Source organism: Protopterus annectens, chromosome 8.part0 (assembly GCF_019279795.1).
Source record: "Protopterus annectens isolate FY-2018-M chromosome 8.part0, PAN1.0, whole genome shotgun sequence".
In the NCBI taxonomy this organism is placed as follows: Eukaryota; Metazoa; Chordata; order Ceratodontiformes; family Protopteridae; genus Protopterus; species Protopterus annectens.
The window spans coordinates 1,140,666,887-1,140,689,185 of NC_056741.1; the positions used below are offsets into that span (position 1 = coordinate 1,140,666,887).

General features: G+C 45.6%; 1 protein-coding gene across 2 annotated transcripts in view; it reads left to right on the forward strand.

The window, feature by feature from the left end:
* Positions 1-22,299, forward strand: part of UBE2Q1 (ubiquitin conjugating enzyme E2 Q1) — a 1,535,148-nt gene that overhangs the window by 976,501 nt on the left and 536,348 nt on the right. The gene's annotated exons all lie outside the window — the stretch shown is intronic.

Consider the following 22,299-nt stretch of genomic DNA (forward strand, 5'->3'; position numbering starts at 1 on the left):
CCTCGAGGGTGGCTGCCACTGGTTCTGTTCTTCGGAGGCACGCTTGGTTGAGGGATCAGAATTTAGCTGAGCATGTTAAGACAAGGATTTTGGATGCTCCTTTACAGTCTGATGTTTTGTTTGGTTCGCCTGTGGAAGCAGTTTTAAAGAAAATGGAGGACAAGGCTAAATCTATGCAGACTGTTAAAGATTTTTTGCAGGTGCAGCCTCCAAAGTTTAGCAGAAATTGGCCTACTAAGGGATGGACATATCCTGCTTATGATTCCCAGTCTAGGGGTAGGTCTAGACGTGGTAGGGGCAGAGCTCAAGGTTCTTTTCGGCCTAGAACAGGGAGTTCTCCTGCTCAGACTTCTGGTGAGGGCAGGGGTCAGTCCTTTCGTAAACAGACCCAATGACCTGCCTTTTCAGCTGCCAGTACATTCTCGTCTGGCAGCTCCTTTGGGAGGAAGACTGTCTCTTTTCAAAGAAAATTGGGATTTAATTACTCAAGACAGATGGGTTTTGGATATCATTCACCACGGTTACAGGTTTTATTTCCATACCTTGCCCCCTTTCAAAGGCATGCCAGACGTTCCTCCTCCACAAAGGAAAGAGGCTCACAAGCAAATTTCTCTGTTATTCCAAATAGGGGCCATTCAGCCAGTCCCTGTACCAGAAAGGGGCCTAGGATTTTATTCTCGCCTGTTCCTAGTACCAAAGAAGGGGAACACGTGGAGACCAATTTTGGATTTATCTATCCTCAACACTTATCTGGACATTCCCAAGTTCAAAATGTTGACGTTACAACAGCTTTTACCTCTGCTGGGCAAAGATCACTTGATGGTAACTTTAGATCTCAAGGAAGCTTACCTTCATGTGCCTATAAGACTAAGTTGCAGAAAGTATCTGCGTTTTCGAGCTGGAAATTCTCATTATCAGTTCTCTGCATTGCCCTTTGGCTTATCTACTGCGCCCAGAGTATTCACAAAGGTTCTGGCTCCAGTGATAGCTTACTTCAGGCTAAAAGGAATTCAAATCTATCCTTATTTGGACGACTGCCTGATTCTGGCTCAAGAAAAGGAAGACCTTCTACAGCATTTGGAATATGTCATAGCAGTGCTAAGATGCCTAGGGTATTCTGTGAACGAAATAAAGTCCAGTCTAGTACCCTCTCAAGACATGTGCTTTCTGGGTGTGAGACTGAATACAGCAGCCCAGATGGCCTTTTAACCCCGGACAAACAAAAGAATCTTTCCAGTTACTTCCATCAATTATCTCTTCAGTCCGGGCTGACTGCAAGGACAGTCCTTCAAGCCTTAGGGTTCATGGCATCTTGTATTCTGGTGCTTCCCAATGCCAAACTGCATATGAGGAAGCTACAATGGTATCTCAAAATGTATGGACACAGCACTGCCAGGATTTGGACACTGTCATTCAAATAATACCTTGCATTCAAAAAGAATTTTTGTGGTGGGCTCAGGAATGTCACCTAAACAAGGGACTCTCTGTGACCCGGCCAGAGGCGAGTCAGATTTTAACGACAGATGCCTCGGACATTGCTTGGGGAGCTCATCTAAATGGAAAGTGGATACAAGACAAGTGGCCTGCCAGACTTCAGCATCTGCATATCAACATGAAGGAGATGGTAGCAGTCCAGTTTGCATTAATGGCTTTCAAGGAGTTACTTCTTCCAGGGCAGGTGTTGATTCTAACAGACAACACAACTGTCATGTGGTACATCAACAAACAAGGGGGAACACATTCTTATCCTCTATGCAGGCAAGCAATGATTTTATGGGAAACTGCGCTCAGCTTGCAACTCACTCTTCAGGCAAGGTTTCTGCCGGGAGCACAGAACTCCTTAGCAGATGTGTTAAGCAGACAAATCATGGATCCCCACGAGTGGAAACTGGATCTTCATGTATTTCAGAAATTGACAGTGTCATGGGGAACTCCAGACATAGATCTGTTCGCTTCTCCACTAAACCACCAGCTGCCAAAGTTTTGCACAAAGGGGTTTCATCACACAGCTTGGAAAGTGGATGCTCTTTCTTTCAGTTGGAAAAATCTTCATGTGTATGCCTTTCCACCTCTGCCTCTTCTTCCAAAGGTGCTCCTAAAGGTCAGACAAGACAAGCCAAGGATGATTTTAATAGCTCCAGATTGGCCTCGGCAACACTGGTACCCACTACTAAGGAGTCTGGTAAGGAAGCCTCCATGGCCTTTGCCTTTGATTCCACATCTGTTATCTCAGAAGGACGGTCGCCTGCTCAATGTCAAGCTTCACTCTCTTCATCTAACAGCCTGGCATATTCTGTTCTGAAACACAGCAGGTCTCAACTTCCTCAACAAGTTTTAAATGTGATTATGGAAGCCAGAAGACCTAGTACAAGGAAAGTGTACGCAGAGAAATGGAAGAGATTTTTATTTTGGAGTGCAGCAAAGAATTTGGAGATTTCTGAGCCTAATTTGAGTGTGGCTCTTCAATATCTTACTGAGTTATTGGACAAAGGTTTGTCCTTCTCTTCCATTAAGATTCATGCTGCAGCAATTTCAGCTCACTATGATTGTGACCCACCATTGTTTTCGCATCCTTTGTTCAAGCAGTTTCTTAGAGGGGCAAAGAATATAAGACCGCCACGTAGAGCTCCTACTCCTGCTTGGGATCTCAATTTTGTGTTGGAAAAACTTACTCTACAACCTTTTGAGCCTGCGGCTACTGCTGAATTGAAATACTTGTCATGGAAGACTGCTTTTTTGTTGGCTATTACTTCTGCAAGAAGGGATTCTGAGTTGCAGGCCCTTATGGCAGTAGAGCCTTTTTTGATTTTCCATAAGGATAGGGTATCATTACGTACTAATCCTTCCTTTATGCCTAAGGTGGTTTCTAGTGTGGCTTTAAACCAAACTATTCATTTGCCTACTTTCTATGCAGATCCCCAAAATAAGGGGAAAAGATTTTGCACACTTTAGATGTACATAGGCAGTTGCGTTATTATTTAAGCAGGACTAAGGATTTCAGGCAGTCTCAGCAGTTGTTTGTTTCTTTTGCTTCGAGTTCTCAGGGCAAGCCTGTGTCTAAGCAAACTATTTCTAAGTGGATTGGGTTTTGCATTTCTTTTTGTTATTCCCATCATGGCAAGGAGATTCCAGCTGGGATTAGGCCTCATTCCACTAGGGCTACTGCCACTTCAACAGCATTTCTAAGGGGGGTGGCAACTAAGGATATTTTGGAGGCAGCTACTTGGAGTTCAGTGCATACTTTCTCTAAGCATTACCATCTTCCTCTCTACTCTAAATCTAGGGCTGGTTTTGCCACAGCTATTTTGCAAGGCATGTTGACAGCTCCTGCTTCCTTATGATTTGCCAGCCTCCCTTAACTCTGCTTTGGGATTCTACCCAATGGTTAGGACTGCAGCAATGTGGAATGAAGAACATAGTACAGTTTTGTACCTACCATAAATGTAGATGTTCGAGGATCCACATTGCTGCAGTCCAATTTACCCTCCCTCCTTCCCCTCTGTGTTTAGGGGTGGTGGTGTGGGTTAGGATATACTCTTGTTCATTTGTATATATTGTATATATGTTTGGTGCAGGGTTTTTTGGTTTTTTGGTTTGGGCCTTGTCTTTTTAGGGTCTTCTGACATCTGGGGCAAGAAAAGACTGAGGATATGACGTCGGTCATGCGCATTAGTACCCTGACGTCCTGACATCAGTCTAATGCGCCTTGACCGACGTCAGCCATATACTTTGGTATTCGGGCCGACTGGACAGCGGACTACCCAATGGTTAGGACTGCAGCAATGTGGATCCTCGAACATCTACATTTATGGTAGGTACAAAACTGTACTTTTTCGTCAGCGACCTTTGCAATGCGTTCGCTGAACTACTTATGCCATTTCACTCGTCTCCAGAGAGACTTGATCAAGGAAGCGAGTGAGATGTTGAAGGACCCTACAGCTGCAGGTTTTCAGGACAAGATGAACGCCCAGCTGACTACCCTGAATTCTATAGCTAACTCCTCCATGCGCCTCCTTTCATATGCGGCTGATGGAGCGAGTAGAGCCGCAGGGACAGGTGTAGCCTTACGCCGGCATGCCTGGATGCGACTATGCAATTTCGCGGACCCCTTTAAAACGTCTTTCACTAATTCCCCGTTTGATGGATCACTAATTCCCCGTTTGATGGATCATCTCTCTTTGGTCCTCAAGTGTAAGAAACCTTGACTAGGTGCGAGACGGATGGCAAAACTTTGTCTGCCGTCGGAGTCCGTTTTTCTACTCCTTCTAGACCTTACCCCAAAGGCCAGAAAAGTGGGAAAATGTGGTTCCGTAAACAATCTCAAGGGAATTTGCCTGACGCACTGAGTCGGTTCCCCTCCAGAGGCAGAGGAGGGAACAATAATGGTAGACGTCGCCCCAGAGGCAGAGGGGGTCCGCAGAACCAGGGCAATCGAGAAACCTTTTCCGATAAGCCCTTTCAGCATCCCTGAGGTGTTGCCCGACTGTCCACCTTCGGAGGCAGTCGGGGGAAGATTGTCACTGTACCCAGAAGCCTGGCTATCCCTAACTCAAGACAACTGGGTACAGTCCATCATTTCCGAAGGCTATTCCATTCCCTTCGTTCGCATTTCAAACCAATCAAAAAAATCCCTGCCAGATGTTCCACCCGCTCAAAGGGATCTTGCAGCTTTGGAAATTTCAAAGCTGCTTGCAAAAAGAGCAATTCAGCCAGTTCCAGCAGACCAGCAAGGATCCGGAATCTACTCCAGGTTCTTTTTAGTTCCAAAGAAAACAGGGGACTGGAGACCAATTTTGGATCTCAGTATCTTGAACAAGTCAGTCAAGAAAACAAGATTTCGGATGGTCACGCTACAGTCCATCCTTCCCCTATTGGGAAAGGAAAACTGGATGTGCTCTATAGATCTTCGGGACGCGTACTATCATATAAAAATGAACAGACGCTCCAGAAGATTCCTCCGCTTCAGGCTGGGAACCAGTCATTTTCAATTCAGAGCCCTGCCCTTTGGACTCACCACTGCCCCCCGGGTGTTTACCAAATGCATGGCAGTGGTAGCTTCTCACCTGAGACGTCAAGGATTCCAGGTGTTTCCATATTTGGGCGACTGGCTCCTCACAGCTCCCACCAAGCATCTTCTTCTAATGGCCAGAGACTACACCTTTCGCATCCCTGCCAGATGTTCCACCCGCTCAAAGGGATCTTGCAGCTTTGGAAATTTCAAAGCTGCTTGCAAAAAGAGCAATTCAGCCAGTTCCAGCAGACCAGCAAGGATCCGGAATCTACTCCAGGTTCTTTTTAGTTCCAAAGAAAACAGGGGACTGGAGACCAATTTTGGATCTCAGTATCTTGAACAAGTCAGTCAAGAAAACAAGATTTCGGATGGTCACGCTACAGTCCATCCTTCCCCTATTGGGAAAGGAAAACTGGATGTGCTCTATAGATCTTCGGACGTACTATCATATAAAATGAACAGACGCTCCAGAAGATTCCTCCGCTTCAGGCTGGGAACCAGTCATTTTCAATTCAGAGCCCTGCCCTTTGGACTCACCACTGCCCCGGTGTTTACCAAATGCATGGCAGTGGTAGCTTCTCACCTGAGACGTCAAGGATTCCAGGTGTTTCCATATTTGGACGACTGGCTCCTCACAGCTCCCACCAAGCATCTTCTTCTAATGGCCAGAGACTACACCTTTCGCATTTGTCAAAAGTTAGGCATCTCAGTAAATTGCAAAAAGTCTGTTTTGTCGCCTTGTCGTGCTATTACCTTCATAGGCGCAAATCTAGACACAGTCAACATGTCTGCGAGACTAACAGATCAGAGAATAACAGACATACGCAAACTGGTCTCGCTTCTCTTCAGCAACAACAGAGCCAAAGCCAGGTTAGTTCTGAAAGTATTGGGGATTAAGGCGGCTGCCATACCTCTGCTTCCATTAGCCAGATTCCACATGAGAATCCTTCAATGGATGCTCTTCACACAATGGTCATACCAACAACTTCCGATGTCTCACACCATTATGATTACGCAAACATGCAAGAATCATCTTCTGTGGTGGATGTCTTCCCCTCAGCTCTTCTTGGGAAGACCCTTTGTTCCTTCCCCTCCGGTTGCTATTCTGACAACGGACGCCTCCCTGATCGGGTGGGGGGGGCATTATCAGGGCAGAACTGTCCAGAGCATATGGCGACCAGATGAATGCCACTTGCATATAAATGTTCTAGAGATGAGAGCAGTGCTTTTAGCGTTGCAAGCCCTTCAAGACTCTCTTCCCTTGGGAACGATAGCAATCCAGACGGACAATATGTCTGTAGTGTGGTATATCAACAAACAGGGCGGAACCAGGTCCTATCCCCTATGTCGAGAAGCACTCAGACTGTGGCAATCGGCGATTTCTTCTCAGCGTTTTCTGATAGCAACGCACATCCCCGGGAAGTCCAATCAAATCGCGGACAAGTTGAGCAGAGCTATCCTCATGCCTCACGAGTGGTCTCTGAAAGATTCTATTGCGAGAAAAATTTTTCTCAAGTGGGGTCAGCCTTGCTGCGACCTTTTTGCTACTCCCCAAAACAGCAAGTGCAGAGATTTTCACCCTATTTCCGTTGCCAGGCCAGTCCAGCAGAGACGCTCTAGTCCAAGTTTGGCCCCGGGGACTTCTGTATGCATTTCCTCCCTTCCCACTAATCTCACAAGTGATACAGATAGCTATCGCTCAGAAGGCTTCATTGATCCTCATTGCTCCTTATTGGCCTCGACAAGTTTGGTTCCCCTTTCTACATCAATTTCTGTTGGAGCAACCTTGGCATCTGGACCTAGTTCCAGATCTTTTGATCCATCAGTCGGGTCAGTTACATCGCTCCCTCCCCTCTCTGAACCTCACTGCTTGGTTCCTCCAGTTCCTGCCCTAGCCAGGCTTCCTCAAATATCTCACACTGTTCGAGATATTTTAATAGCTTCACATAAATCTTCCACTCGAAAAATTTATCTTAGTAAGTGGAAACGTTTTGCCTATTGGGCTCAAGGAAGGGACTTAGATCCTTTCACTGCTCCCATCCATATGGTTCTTGATTTTCTAGCTGAACTCTTTCATGCAGGTTCATCTCCTTCTACTCTCAAAGTTCAATTGGCAGCTATATCTAACTTTCATGTGGGCATTTCAGAGTCTGCCATCATGTCCCACAAGCTTTGCAAAGCCTTTTTGAAGGGAGTTTTTCTACTCAGACCTCCTATAAGAAATCCTCCTCCTCCTTGGGACCTTAATTTAGTTCTCAGTTCTTTGATTCTCCCCTTTCGAACCTGCAGCTTCCTGTTCATTAAAATTGCTATCATGGAAGACTCTCTTTCTGGTAGCTATTACTTCAGCTAGAAGAGTTTCAGAACTTCATGCACTCAGCTGTCGACCCCCTTATCTGTTGTTCCATAAAGACAGGGTATCCTTACGAACCAACCCGTCCTTTTTACCTAAAGTAGCCTCTGCGTCTAACCTAAATCAAAGCATTGACCTTCCTGTGTTTTTTCCAGGATATTCTAATAGGTCTGAACAAAAATTGCATTGGCTAGATGTTCATCGTCAGTTAAGGTACTATTTGGATAGGACCAAACAATTCAGAAAAACTGACCAGCTGTTTGTCTCTTATGCAGAAGGCAGAAAGGGACGTTCTGTTTCCAAGGTATCACTATCTAGATGGCTAACATCTCTGATTTCCATTGTTTATGAAATTAGACACCAAAAGCTCCCTAACAAACCTAAGGCCCATTCCACCAGAGCTTTGGCTACTTCTATAGCCTTCCAAGACAGACTGCCTATTGACACCATTTGTGCAGCGGCTACTTGGGCTACTCCTCACACTTTCATTTCACATTATAAGTTGGATTTAGCTTCCAGACATAGAGCTAACTTTGGTACCACTGTTCTCAAGAGTCTGTTCCGTTAGGCCACCCGGGACAAGGTGCTAGGGACGCGGTCCCATCCAGCAAGAATGAAGGCGAGATAGACAACTTAACATATAGAAGTTATGTTCTTACCATAACGTTCCATGTTAGTTGTCTTCTTCTCGCCTTCTTTCTTGCGTCCCACCCTCCTTCCCCCTGGCCTGGACAGACCTAGAGGAGTTTGATTGTGACCTCTCTTTCTACCACCTCTTTGCTATAGGTATATGCTCTGCTGTGCATATTTTCCTAGATCAGGCTTGGGTCACCTTTTCTCTTCCCCTTTGTTTATAGAGGTGGACTCTTTTTCCAGTTTTTCTGGTTGTATTATTAGCTGGGCCTAGCTCACAAACGAGATCTGAGGTAATTCACGCCTAGCATTGTGGGATATAAGGGGAGCCTCGAGCCGGTGGAACCAACTCTCGAGCTTTTAGAGTGGCCGAGTCGGAGCCGAGGTCGGCTCCGAACCCATCCAGCAAGAAAGAAGGCGAGAAGAAGACAACTAACATGGAACGTTATGGTAAGAACATAACTTCTATTTACTCATCACTTGTGTAGTCCCAGACCACGACATCCCTCGTTGCTGGTTCTGTGCCCTCTTTAATGCAAGAACCATTCGCTGTAGAGCTCTTTTTGTAGACAGTTATTTTCGTATTCCATCTTCAAATTCCGATATGGCGCCCATCAGCCAACAATCTGCTGACATTCAAAAAAAAATATAAAGATAGAAACAGGCCACGCAGGGCTAAGCCTTCTGATGACGCTACCTCTAAGCAAGATGTCAGTTCTCCGGAATTCATTGAGGTGCTTTCGCAGTCCCGGATGCCCGACTCGCTTTCTATGCAGGCCTCTGCCAAGATCCTTTCAGAGTCCAGTATGCTGCAGAAATCCACTTCATCTTCTGAGCCTTTGGCTCTCTCTGCCTCGGTTGGATCTGGAGCTGTGACGCAGGCACCAGCTTCCAAGGAGGCCGTTCGCACTACCAATTCTAGACAAAAAAAGATGACGTCTTCTCTTCTGACTACCGTTTCTCAGAGACAGACGGATTCTCTCAAGCGTCGAAGCCAGACCACTCCTAGGAAATCTGCTTCTAGCCACCATCTTGCTATTGGCAAAGAAGAAAACAATGGTCCACTTCCGCCTCTAAGGCAGGGAGTTCTAAGCCAAGCTTCTATGGTAAGCACTCACAGTGACTCTCCCTCCCCCTCATTTCACTCATCTAAAACTAGGAGGAAGGGTCACCCTCTTCAAGGACAGTTGGGTCGCTATAACCAAGGACCAATGGGTATTAAAAAAATAATTTCTCAGGGTTACAGATTCTCCTTCAGTGAACTCCCAGTTCCAAGGGGGTACCCAGACCTCCCCCCCCAAACCAGTGGGCAGAGACATTAAAACAGGTAAAAGCAGTAATATCCCAGGGGGCATAGAACACTTCCCCCTGAATCAAACAGGAAAAGGTTTTTATTCCAGACTATTCCTTGTTCCCAGAAAAGAGGGCACTTGGCGCCCCATCCTGGATCTATCCAAACTGAACACCTCCTTGGTGGTCCCCAGATTCAAAATGCTAACCTTGCAGCAGCTCCTGTCTATGCTCACACAAAATGCCTGGCTGGTGACACTAGACCTAAAAGATGCCTACCTCCACATCAGGGAATCGTGCAGAAAATTCCTGCGCTTCAAAGCAGGCAGTCAGGACTTTCAGTTCCCTACACTGCCCTTTGGCTTATCTACTGCTCCCAAAGTATTCACCAAATGCTTGGCCCCGGCTATAGCATTCTGCAGATAGAGAAGTATACAGATTTACCCTTACCTGTACGACTGCTTCATTCAGGCAAACCGCAAAGAAAAGTTGCTCCAGGATCTTCTCTTTGTCAAAAAACTCCTAACTTCCATAGGGTTCACCATCAATGAGAAAAAAAAATCAAAGCAAAGCCCCACCAGGAAAATTGTTTTCCTGGGAGCTGTGCTAAACGCAGCAATCCTAATGGCCTTCATATCCCCCGAAAAGCAGAACTTCCTGCCTCTCTACTTCACCCACCTGGCTTCCAGAAGTTACATCACTGCGAGGAAGTTCTTGCAAGCCTTGGAACATATGGCATCCTGCATCCTTCTCATCCCTCTCGCCAGGCTTCACATGAGAAAGCTTTAGTGGTAGTTAAAGAACCTTTGGTGTCGACACTTTCAGTCCCTAGAGACCACTCTCCCACTGATCCCTTGCATAAGGGACGAATTTCTCTGGTGAGCAGAGGCCTGTGCCACGAAAAAGGGTCTTCCTTCATCCTCTGCCCTTCCAGCCAGACCATCACCACCGACACCTCAGACATAGCTTGGGGTGCTCACCTAGCAGGCAGGTGTACCCAGGGCCTTTGAATGCCCAGCAAATTCACTTGCACATCAACCAGAAAGAAATGATGGCAGTGCAAGACACTCTGACTTCCTTCCAACCCCATCTCAGGCCAGGGGTCCTCCTTATAAAAACAGACAACACCGCAGTAATGTGGTACATCAACAAGCAGGGGCACCCAATCTTACCCCCTGTGCAGGTTAGCCTCGAGTCTGTGGCTTAAGACTTACCAAGGATCAACAACACACTGGCAGACCACCTAAGTAGAAACTTACTGGACCACCATGAATGGCAGCTCCACAGAGAAATATTTCTGCAAATCACCCAGGAGTAGGGGACCCCAGAGGTGGACCTCTCTGCCTCACACCTCAACCACCAGCTGCACAAGTTTTGTACCAGGGAGTATCCCCTCCCAGCATGGAAGGTGGATGCCTTGCCCTTCCCTTGGAGCTCCCTCTCTGTATACGCATACCCTCCTCTGCCCCTTATTCCCAAGGTTCTGATCAAAATAAGAGAGGAGAGACCAAAGGCCATCCTCATCGCTCCAGATTGGCCCAGACAGCATTGGTACCCCTTATTACTCAGTTTGACCTTACAGCTCCTGAAGCTGCTTCCCCTAAGGTCAGACCTTTTGACCCAGTAGAGGGTGAAGGTACTGCACCCAGACCTACAGACTCTCAAACTTTCAGCATGGCTCATAAACTAAAAACTAACAAGAAGTTACTCTTAAGCAAATAGGTCCTGGACATCATCACGGAGGTTAGAAGCCCCAGCACAAGTAAATCTTATGCAGGAAAATGGAAAATTTCTGCTCCTGGAAACAATCAAAAGGGGGCAGTACCTCCCAACCTTCCATCCCTCTCATCCTGGATTATTTAGCAGAGTTGTTCAACAGTTGCCTGTCCTTTTCTTCTATTAAAATCCATGCCACGGCCATCTCTGCCCATTATGATTCAGACCCACCCCTCTTCTCTCACTCCTTGATTAAGCAATTCCTCAGAGGGGCTTCTAATATCACCCTGGGACATGAATTATGTGTTAGAGGAACTAACATTACCTCCTCTCGAACCTGCCGCTTCTACAGAATTGAAATACCTCTCCTGGAAGACTGCCTTCCTGCTAGCGTATCACCTTAGCCAGAATGGTCTCAGAACATCAAGCTCTCATGGCTGTCAAGCCCTTCATAGTTTTACATGCAAACAGAGTTTCTCTGAGGACTAATCCCTCCTTTATGCCCAAGGTGGTATCTGATGTGACCCTTAACCAGGCCATACACCTTCCCATCTTCCTTCCCAACCCTCAAAACAAGGGGGAAAGAGTTCTACACTCACTAGACATGCACAGACAACTCGGATAGTATCTAGACCGCACCAAGCCATTCAGAAAAACTGACTAGCTTCTTGTAAGCTTTGCCCCAGGGGCAAAGGGGAAGTCCATCTCCAAACAAACCATTTCCAAATGAATTTCACACTGTATCCATTTTTGCTACAGACTACAAGGGAAACCCATCCTGAAGTCGATCCATACCCACTCCACTAGGGCAACCTCCACATCCACTGATTTCCTCAGAGGAGTACCTACCTGGGACATATTGGAAGCGGCCACCTGGACCTCTGTCCATACCTTTACAAAGCATTACCAACTACCTCTCTTTTCTAAGTCTAGGGCAGGGTTTGCCTCCTGACCCATACCTAGGACTCTACCTATCCTTCCACCCTTTACCTCAGCTTTGGTAATCCTCCCACAGGTGATGACTGCAACAATGAAACACGAAGAACATAGTACAGTTGTGTACACTTACCATAAATGTAGATGTTAGTGTATTCACTGTTGCAGTCTTGGTTTTCCTCCCTCCATCCCCCATTTCACATCTTCCCCTAGGGAGACACATGCTTACCAAGGTGGCTCTTAGCCACCAGGAACACTTCTGTCTTTTCCCTTGTGCTTCTGATGGGTTAGGACAAGAAAAACTGATGTAATGACGTCAGCTGCCTTGCTTTATAGTACTGACGACCTGATGTCAGACTACAGGCGACAGCAGCCAGTGCACAAAAACATTGACTCTGGTATTCGGGCCAGCCGAGGGCTACCACAGCAGGGATAACCCACGGGTGATGACTGCAACAGTGAATACACTCTAACATCTACATTTATGGTAAGTGTACACAACTGTACTTTTCCTGCCTTTCAGTACTGGTTTAATGGGCACACAGTCATTAAGGCCATACCCCCTATGAGCCCCCAACCTCAAAATCCACTGTAGTTCCACAGTTCCTGTTCTGTTAAAATCACCCAACCTGATATTCTATGTCAGTACTTGCAATACTTGAAATACAAAAACATGTTCCAGTCCAGCTTGAATGATATGTTTGGCTAATGCACTATAGTCAAGCCCTTTTTGAATACAGTACGTGGTCCCTGATCTGCTGTCTCAGTTGACGATTCATCTTGCCTACATAAAATCTAAAGCAGATCTTACAGTGTGCCGCATAAATTATATTCATGGTGTTACAATCTGCAGTATCCCTAAGTTGCCATAGGCGACCAGTACCTAGATGTTTGAAGAAGCGAGACTCATCTGTGGATGTACAAAAGCCACAAGTATTACACTTTCGTGTACCCACTATATCCTCATGACTCACCCTGGCTACACTAGGGTAGCAAAGGCATTGTTTCAGTGTTCTGTGATTATTATACACAAATCTAGGCTGAGATCCCACTAGCCTAGTTATCCTCTCATCTACATTCAGAATGTACCAGTTGTTACGTATAACTTCCCTAGCCACTCCCACATGCCCAGAGTATAACAAGACCACGGGAACATCCTTACCCTGTCTAGCCCTGTTGGTAGACCCCCTTCTGCCATCAGAAAAGTAGGGTCTAGCCCTTCCTTCTCTTTCCTGCAAAACTTTACTTTGGGCATCATCTGTCTTAGCTTGAGTATAACCCCTGTTACTAAATTCAACCTTTAATCATTCCAAACCACTCATAAAATCCTGTTCTTGGTACATCAAGCATGATACCCTCATGGCTTGTCCCATCACTACAGTGCTGAAGACGTGTTGGGGATCCATACTATCCCTATGGAGGTATGTTGGTCGATACCAATCTTTCCTGTACATCCTGGTTGCAATACCACCTAATGGCTGCTTCACTACCTCCACGTGGAGGAAATCAATACTGTCCCTGGATCTCTTCATAGTAAACGTTAAGAAGTTATTGCTGGTATTCAAACATCAAAAGAACCTTTCCAAAGCATCTTCATCCCCTGTACATCCGATAAAAAGATCATCGACAAAACGTCCATAGATACATACTTGCGAATCCCCCATAGCCAGTATATGCTAGTACTCCCACTCAGCCATCACCAAATTCACATATGAATTGGTGCAGCTGGTACCCATTGCCATGCCGGCCATCTGCCAGTAGCAGGTATTGCCAAACAAAAAGATATTATGTTGTAATACCAATTCAAGTAATAGACAAAGCAGATCTATCTGTTGGACTGTAAAACAGCACTGCCTAGTCAAATATGATTTGACCATAATAATACCTTCTTAATTCTGTATAGAAGTGAACAAAGAAGTCACGTCCATTGTAACCAAGATGCCAATATCCTGATCACTTTGTCCAGACACTACTTGATGAAGATCACATAAAAAATGTTCTCTCTCAGTACAGTGGGACATTCATTCAAAACAACCATAAGCTGCTTATCCAAATAAATGGACATAGGCTCAGTCAACCACCTGCCACAATAGGTTTAAACGTGGGGTATAAAGCGTCCTTATGGATCTTCGAGAAACCATAAAATAATGGCACTAAAGGGGTCCTCTGCCTTGAAGTACTCAAATAACTCCTTGGTTATTAAGCCTAGGCACATACATTCATGTAAAAAGTGTTGGCTATACGTTCCTTTATAGTCCTCACTATACTTAATTCTACAACCATGTATACCTTCTCATCCAGTAACGTGTCTTGTATACAACTGGAGTAATAGTCTGCATCTAAGACTACCTCGGGACCAACCTTGTCCGCAGGGCGAATTACCACATCAACATTGTTATGCAAAGCCTGTTGCTCGGCTTGACTTAAATTATTCTTCATAGATAATAACTTTTCAAAACATTTGTACAAGTCAATTTCACATGCATTAAAAAAAACGTCAGCTGCTGAGGGCACATTTGGAACAAAAACACTGTTTCCAAAAAACATTACTATCAGTATGCTCACTGTCCCCAAAAGTCACTTTCAGAGAAATATTGCATGTCCTTCAAGGATGCAACTGCAGTCCTGACATATGGGGTTGTCCTGCCTCAGGCAGCCCTTCGGTCGGCCGGATTGCAAAGTCTGGGTCCGGCGTCGGCTGATGTCGCCCTTTCCCTGATGTCAGAGCGCCTGGGGTATAAAAGCGTCAGCCGACGCCATCTTCTTCAGTCTTTCTTGCTGCGTGGCGCCCGAAGCAGAAGCAGTTCGCAAGTGCCGGTCGGCCAGCGCCTGTGTTTTCAGCTACTGAAGTCTTCAAAAAAGATAAGTACCCCATTGGGGACCTTTTTCTTGCCTCAGACGATGTCAGATAAAACTGTAAAAGTTAATAATTGTTTAACTTGTGGGAAACAAATACCTCATAAGGATTTCCACTCTTACTGCTTACCCTGCCTAGGCCCAGAACACAACGTCTCGGCCTGTACAGCTTGTGCTTCTTTCAATAGACGCACTCTTAGGCGTCGGTCAGAGTTTGCACAGGATTATTTTGGGGAAGATTTCTGTTATATCATGCCGTCGGAGCTTCTGACAGCACATTTACCTAAAAAACGGAAGGATAAGGACCGACACCCGTGGTCCGCGGTCTCGGCTGACACCACGCTTAGGCCTACCGCGAGTGTCTCGGTCTCTTCTGAGCCAGTTTCACAACCGCTACAGACCGACGACACCGCACCACCGGTTACTTCGGTACCGGAGGCCAGCTCAGTGCCGGTTTCTGTTCTCCCCTCTGAGACCGTAGCCCAGGATATTTCTGACATAATTTCAGTGGATAAGACTACCCCAGCACGTGGGGCTGCCAGGCCTCCAGTGTCTATGTCCATTAAGGCCTACACACGTGCTAAGGCTGCCAAACAGGCTAAGTCTCTCCCTCCAAGATCTGTTTCTCTGGGATCCACTTCTGGTTCTCAAATTTTAAGTTTAGCTGATGACCTTATTTCCTTAATTAGGGGTTCTCAGCCACATCCAGATAGAGGCTCTCAGCCGCCTTCTGTCAAGAGGCCTAGGGTTGAGCAGGTAGATCCCCAGTCCTCTGATGAGGCCTCAGGTGATTCCGCACATTCAGACTACCAGGAGGAGGCCTTCCCGGCCTACGAGGATTCTGATGCGGAGGAATCCATTCCCTCTGCTTCTCCTCCTGAGGAGTTTTCCTTTGGGGAAACGCTTCATTCCATGAGGGAACACTTCAAATGGCAAGGCCAAGAATACTCAGATTCTAGGAAAAGGTTAAGGGAATTTTTAAAGCTACCTCAGCATAGACCCTTAGCTATTCCTCCAGTCTTAAATGTTTTAGATGATGTGTACTTAGAATCTAGTGTTTCCTGACTCCCTCCCCCCTGCTCCTGTCGAGCCAGACAGGTACTACAGGGTCCCAGACACGCATCAATTTCTGTACAAGGGCCATACTGCTGACCCTGAAACTATTTCTCAGGGGCCTAAAGGGGTTTCCTCCACTACTGCTAAGAATCCACTTCCTTCGGAAAGAGATTCTAGGGCTTTAGAAAGGTGGGGCAAGAAAGTATATACATCTTCCACCCTTTCTATGCGAGCATTAAATTGTCAATTTCATATGATTCAGTATCAGGAATACTTGTTAGATGACTTGCAAAAGAAATTGGCTTCCCCTGAACCATTAGATAGAAAGGGGTTACAGGAATTGGTTCATAATACTCAGCAGGATAGCAACCATTTCCTTCAGTGTGGATATGATGCATTGGAAGCTTCATGTAGAGCAGCAATGGCAAGTGCGGTCATATGCAGACATGCTTGGTTAAAGGAACAAACATTGCCAGACCATGTGAAAATTAAGCTTTTGGACGCACCACTAGAGAAACATAAGCTATTTGGTGCTACTGCACAAAAGGTTTTAAAGAAAATAGAGGAAAAGGCAAAATCAGTGCAAACAGTCAAAGATTTCCTCCAGGTACAGCCTCCAAGATTCAGCAGGAATTGGCCTTCTAAACATTGGTCCTTTCCAGACACAGACAAATTTCAGAGAGGCAAAAACAGACGTGGCAGAGGTAGAGGGCAAACTCGAGGCTCCTACAGAGGACGTCAATGGCAGCCTCCGAACCAGAGAGGTGGGGCAGGACCTTCCACTGCTCCGCAGGGACAATCTCAATGACTTGACTTTGACTCGTCATCCAGGGCTCAATTAGAAGCACCTTTGTGCGGAAAATTATCTTTATTCTCACAAAATTGGCACAATATTACAAAGGACAAATGGATACTGGGCATAATAGACAAAGGATACAGATTCCATTTTCATACACTACCAACAAGACATGGCAGGCCAAACCTGCCACCAAATCGAAGGGCAGAGGCACTCAAACAAATAACAAACCTACTTCAAATAAGAGCAATAGAGAAGGTTCCTTCTGCAGAACAAGGCCAAGGATTTTATTCAAGACTTTTCCTTGTTCCAAGAAAAGAAAACCAATGGAAACCCATTCTGGACTTGTCCGCACTGAATACTTACCTTATTGTGCCAAAATTCAAAATGCTGACTTTACAGCAACTCCTTCCCATGCTGGGCAAGGGGTCTTGGCTGGTAACTCTGGACCTCAAGGAGGCATACCTGCATGTCCCAATCAGACAAAGTTGCAGAAGATACCTCAGATTTCTTGCAGGCTCAGAGCATTATCAATTCTCAGCATTGCCCTTTGGCTTATCTACTGCGCCCAGAGTGTTCACGAAATGCCTGGCATCAGTAATTGCACATTGCAGACTCCAGGGGATACAAATATACCCTTACCTGGATGACTGCCTTATACAAGCGGACAGCCAACAAGCCTTGTTAAAAAACTTGGACTATGTCATTCACCTACTGCAGGCCTTGGGATACACAGTCAATATTCAGAAATCAAGTCTCGTACCATCCCAACAAATACCTTTCCTGGGTGCCACACTGGACACAAACACCCAGATGGCGTTTCTGACAAAAGAAAAACAAAAGCAATTACCAGAATACTTCAGAAAGTTAGCAACACACTCCCAGATGACCGCAAGGAAAATCCTGCAGGCCCTGGGTTTCATGGCATCTTGCATTCTTCTGATTCCACATGCAAGGCTGCATATGAGGAAACTACAATGGTATCTAAAAAGTCTATGGTCTCAACACAGCCACAGCCTGGAAGCATTGATCCCACTCATTCCATGCCTTCAAAAGGAATTTCTGTGGTGGGCTCAAGCAAGCCAGATAAACAAAGGTCTGCCTTTCAGCAAGCCTCATACAAGTCAAACCATAACAACAGACGCCTCAGACCATGGATGGGGGGCGCACATGGAGGGCAGATGCATTCAAGGACAATGGACACAAAAAGAAAAGCACCTGCACATCAACCAAAAAGAAATGCTGGCAGTGATACATGCAATCAAGGCCTTCGAAAAGTTCATGCATCAGGGCCATCTACTAATAAAGACAGACGATACCACAGTTATGTGGTACATAAACAAGCAAGGAGGTACCCATTCCTACCCTCTTTGCAGACTGGCAATGAATCTCTGGGATATTTCCCTACAATTGAAAATAGAGCTACAATCCCAGTTTGTACCAGGGAAGGACAATGTTCTGGCGGACAACCTAAGCAGAAACATCATGGATCCACACGAATGGATGTTGCATCCAGACATTTTCTTACAAATAACTCAAGCATGGGGAAGGCCGGACATAGATCTTTTTGCCTCCCACCTCAATCACCATCTGAAAAAGTTTTGCACAAGGACATACCATCCTCAAGCATGGAAGGTGGACTCTCTCTCCTTCAGTTGGAACTCTCTAACAATATATGCCTTCTCACCTCTTCCTTTGATGACCAAGGTGTTACTAAAGATCAAGACAGAGCAACCGAAAGTCATACTGATAGCTCCAGACTGGCCAAGACAACACTGGTACCCACTGCTACGGAGCTTGACACACACCAATCCGTGGCTCCTTCCTCAAAGGCCACTTCTTCTGACACAGCACAATTACAGCACACTACACCCCAGCTTGAAAACATTGAAGCTGACAGCTTGGAAGATTCCATGACTATTCCTCAGGATACACTTTCCAAAAGGGTAAAATATATCATCCTGGAGGCGCGCAGACCTTCCACTAGAAAAACATACTCAGCAAAATGGAAGAGATTTCTTATCTGGAACAGCAAAAAGGGTCAAGACCCATCAGTGATGAGCATTCCACAGATCCTAGAATATTTGGCTGAAATGCTCCACAATGGCCTTTCATATTCTTCCATTAAAATACATGCTTCAGCAATATCTGCCAAATATAACACTGATCCGCCTGTATTTTCTCACCCATTGCTAAGACAGTTTCTAAGAGGTATAAAGAACATCAACCCTCCAAGGAAACCACCAGTGCCTGCATGGGACCTCAACTTCATGCTGGAAAAATTAACTCTTCCTCCCTTTGAACCAGCAGCATCTTCAGAGTTGAAATTTCTGTCTTGGAAGACAGCTTTCCTTCTGGCAGTAACCTCAGCAAGAAGAGTCTCTGAGCTACAGGCCCTTATGGCAATACAACCTTTTCTCATTTTTCATCAGGACAGAGTTTCTTTGAGAACCAATCCATCATTCGTGCCAAAGGTGGTATCCAGGGTGTCCCTGAATCAAGCTATTCACCTGCCTACCTTCTTTCCCAATCCTCAAAATAAAGGAGAGAGACTTCTGCACACCTTGGACATACACAGACAGTTGCGCTACTACTTGGACAGAACAAAGTCCTTCAGAAAATCTGACCAGCTTTTTGTAGCTTGCGCTGCTGGATTGCACGGAAAGCAATTTCCAAACAGACAATTTCTAAATGGATTGGAAATTGCATTCGATTCTGCTACTCTTTCCATGGAAAAACTGTGCCAGCTGACATCAGGCCACATTCCACCAGAGCTACAGCCACCTCCACAGCCTTTTTAAGAGGAGTGGCAACAAAGGACATTTTAGAAGCTGCTACATGGAGCTCCGTGCATACATTTTCCAAACATTACAACCTGCCTTTATATTCCAGACCAGAGCAGGGTTTGCTGCTGCAGTCCTGCAGGGCATTTTAGCTACACCATCTTTGTCTTAGTGCCTACCACCCCCAGGTTGGCTATGGTATTCAACCCATATGTCAGGACTGCAGTTGCATCCTTGAAGGATATAGTACAGTTTTGTACCTACCATAAATGTAGATGTCCGATAGGTATGCAACTGCAGTCAGGTTTTCCCTCCCACCTACCCCTCTGTGGTATTCTTTTGGGTTTCTACCCTTCATTTTAGCTACCTGGGGTAATCTTTTATGGTGTATTTGTTTTTATGTTGTTGTACTTGTCTGGAATTTTTTCTCTATTTTCAAAATTTAGCCTTCCTTAGAGGGCACCTGGCATCTGGGGCAAGAAACACTGAAGAAGATGGCGTCGGCTGACGCTTTTATACCCCAGGCGCTCTGACGTCGGGGAAAGGGTGACATCAGCCGACGCCGGACCCAGACTTTGGAATCCGGCCGACCGAAGGGCTGCCTGAGGCAGGACAACCCCATATGTCAGGACTGCAGTTGCATACCTATCGGACATCTACATTTATGGTAGGTACAAAACTATACTGTATAAACATTCACGACTTAATTAAAATGTCACAAATGTCAGGTTTTGTTGTGGGTGTAAAGCCCAAACCCTTGTTCAGCAGGTTCAACTGTGCTTCAGTTAATGAAAAATGTGAAATATTACACACTAACCTATTTGATTTAGACCCCCACATCTTTTTGATGGTTCTCATGTTGACTGGAATAGGAGGCTCCTTCCTCTTCTGGGCCCCTTGTTATATTCCTGCTTCATAAAGCTATCTCTTCTGCTGTCAAAACGGGAGTCGCAGCACAGGAAAACATGTTCTTTTTGAGGCTGTTGAGAATTTTGCTTCCTAAGCTAGTCGTCCTTTCCCCCTGTGAAAGAGCCACTAGTGCCTAGGCTTGCATGCTTTGCATGGGGGAGGGAGGAAGGTAGCTATCTGGTTATGGGATCTACGATGCTGTCTTGCATATCAAGTTTGTTGAGGGATATGGGGCAAGACCTCTTCACGTTCGTAGTCTTGGTACTTAATACTCTTGTTAACTACCACAGGGTTAAGGCCCATGATGTAGAGGGGGTGCAGGGGGTTCAGCTAAATCCTAACGCTAATCCTACATTTGTTTCTTTTGTCTTGTGAATTGATCTTCAGACTTTGATTATGGAGTGCTTTGTTGGTTCCGCCCCCAATCAAGGCTAGTCAGGTCGCAGTAGTTCTCTTTTAGAGTAAGGGGTAGTGAGTGTTTTACTGTTGCCTTCCCTATCAAGGTTGGTCAAAGTAGTCACTTTATTAATTCCCTTTTGGAGTAAGGGAGCATGTAGCTATTGTTTCCTCCCAGCTTCACTCCTGCTCTGGTTGTTCATTGAACAATATGTTGTGCCCATCCTCGAGGGGTCTGCCCTTCTGCTTCCCCATGAGAAGCAGCTGTTGAAGCCAGGTCAGGACTGGATTTTCTGATGGTGAGGCAATCGTGATGCTAGTCCTTTCTGCTTCTTTGGTGATATTGACCATGTTGTTCCTGTATTTGGGCATAATGTAATAAACTGGGTTTATGTTCCTTCATTTGGATTGAAGCTTCCCATTCTCTGATTCTTGTCCCATTGTAAGAGTTCAGGGATGCACTTGATTTGTCCTTATCCCTTTGTTGGGATTTGGATGTGTTGTTATCCTTAAGCAGCCCAGGAACTTTCCCTCTGTCTGATCAAGGATTTTGATGCCTTTTGGACACCTTCCAGCTCTGTTTCCCTTTTTGGTCTGTAGTCGAGGCCCGTTTTCTTCTGTTTCCAGCTGTTCTATGGCTGAGTTATTTAGGGAGGAGTACTTGAGTTTAAGTGGAAGCTGTTCTCCACATATACAGAATAATTCCCTGTATCACCAGTTTTTGATTGTTACAGACATCAGGGATTCTCCAGTTACCTGAAGCTGGATCTTATTTTCACTTTGCCATTTTTTGTAGGTGGAGGTAGTGCTAGGACAGGTCATGCTCTTGGTTTCTGATAGAAGATGTTTTTAGACTCTGCTGTGACTAGTTAAGCCACTGCCCTTAAGTTAAGGGGACTGCTTTCCTTCACCTTGTCAATCTGTTTCACCTTTGAGGGTCTTGAGCAACATATTTGCCAGACGTACCATGCTACTTTTGGGTCCTTTGGCTTGGCATTCTGAACATTTAACCTTGACTAATATCCTGTCTTGCTGGCCTTATCTGGTTTGTTTTTCCAGATGGGAATATCTTCTAATTTCTGTTTCAACTGAGAATGTAGCCTCTGGTACTTACCTATGAACTGAAGAGACAGAGAATTGGTCTGCAAACCATTATAAGCCCCCCCCCAAAAAAAATTCAAATGTTCCCGCCAATCTTAAAAATGGTAAGTTAAGGTAGACAAGGGGAAGAATTTGTGGTCACCCATCCATGAAGGTGGCAAGGGTGCTCCTGACATGTAGTGGAAGATTGTTCCCAAAATTTAGAGATACATTGGGATATGAGTGATGCTTTGTTCTTTCAGTGAGAAGAATGAAGGGCTCCATTATCCCAGTAGTGGCGCACTGTCTTTTGAATGGATTCTGTCATCCAGTGAGTGTTCTGGGCTGGATGGACCAGTAATTCAGTCTATAACGCCCTAAATAATGCAGGGAGATGTATATATATAAAGGTCAGTTGTCTTCTGTTTTTCAAAGGTGGCCAGTTGGATTCTGTGCCATTGCATGAGTGGTCTAAACACCTATG